The sequence below is a fragment of the Egretta garzetta genome, unplaced genomic scaffold (assembly GCF_000687185.1).
Source record: "Egretta garzetta isolate BGI_Z169 unplaced genomic scaffold, ASM68718v1 scaffold59, whole genome shotgun sequence".
Lineage (NCBI taxonomy): Eukaryota > Metazoa > Chordata > Aves > Pelecaniformes > Ardeidae > Egretta > Egretta garzetta.
Genome location: NW_009267230.1, coordinates 526,333 through 527,941, shown reverse-complemented (window position 1 = coordinate 527,941; position 1,609 = coordinate 526,333).

Below are 1,609 nucleotides of genomic sequence, written 5' to 3'. Positions count from 1 at the left end.
GGACGGCGGGCCGCGGGGCGGGTCCAGCCACTTCCTTCCTGCCTGAAGGTCCCTCTGCCCAGCCGCCAGGCGGTTTGAATGTAGGGCTGCAGGGATACGGCGCCCTCTGCGGTTGTGCACGCGTCGCACCCATTCTGTCCTCCTTTCACCTCGGCGGAGCTGACGGTTACACCTCTCTCTGCCAAAGTGGCAGGAGTCGACTCATGTTGTAACCTGCCCGAAATCCTGTAGCTGCGCGAGTGCCCTGGGGTGGTGGTCACGGTAAGCTCCGAAGGACCCTGCTCTTTCCCCTTTCTGCTCCTTTATCACTCACAGAGATGGATTTAAAATAAAGTTTCCTGTTCACGTAGCATGAAATTTGTCATGTCTTCCTCATCCCACTGGAGGTCACCCTGTAAGCGCTGCTGGTGGGGCTGCTGCTGCCGGCTGATTGTCCTCTTCCAGCTCTCCTGGAGGAAGAGGGGAGCTGCTGCTCCGAGGTTCTCCCTCTCGGGACTGTAGATGCACCCTGGTGCGATGGGGGGTGGTTGCCTTCCTGCCTTCGCCGTTCACTGTTAATATCCAAGAGACATCAAGGTTGCTTTCATTTTCTGGGAAGCTTTTTGGTTTCCTTTGGTTTTCTATCATACCCACTTAGGACTGCGGTCTCGGAAGGGCTCAGCCCAAACTCTTGACGAGCTGTCTTGGAAAAGCTCAGCCCAAACTCTTGACGAGCTGTCTCGGAAAGGCTCAGCCCAAACTCTTGACGAGCTGTCTCGGAAAGGCTCAGCCCAAACTCTTGATGAGCTGTCTCGGAAAGGCTCAGCCCAAACTCTTGACGAGCTGTCTCAGAAAGGCTCAGCCCAAACTCTTGACGAGCTGTCTCGGAAAGGCTCAGCCCAAACTGCTGAGCGAGGCAAAGGAGGGAGCGTCTTTTCCCGCGCAGTCGTTCCCCTTCTGGGGCAGCGCTGGTAGGTAGCGCTGGGCAGGAGGAAACCGCCCTTCCCTGCGACAGTGCTCGGGCGCTTGCCTTGCGTCCTTGCATCACCCGGAGCTTTCTCAGCGGCCAAGCACCTGGCGTGAGGTGGGACAGGGCCAGGTTTGTGCTCCGTGTCCTCCTCCCTTTCCCAGGTGGTCTCATCACCGGGCTGTGCCCGGCCGTTGTCCCCCGAGCTAACAAGGTGTGCAGGGAAATGCCCAGACCTCTCTCTGCTGCGCCCGTGCACGTGAAACCTGGGGACAGGACGGTGTCAAGCTGATTTATCTTTGTGCTGTGCCCAGCTGCTGCTCCCCGACGCCTAAGCAGGAGGCTGCTTTTCTCGACTAGTTAGCAGGTTAGCGATAACGCTGAGGGACGATGATCAAGTGTCTGATCAGACGGCTTCTGACACCGCAACAGGGAGGGTGTTTGTTTGCTGTTAAAAACACCCTCTTGGCAGAGAGACAGATCCTGGCAGCCTGCGTGATCCTCCCTCGTGGCGGTGGCGCATTTGACGCCTTCTCATCAAAGCTGCAAAGTGATTTTTGTTTTCTTTTGCCATTCGAAAGTTACCATCGTCTGGCCGCGGTGGCTCTCCCCTCTGGGTGCTGCGGCACCCAGCAGCGCCGGAGCTTTCCTTCCCTGAGCCGG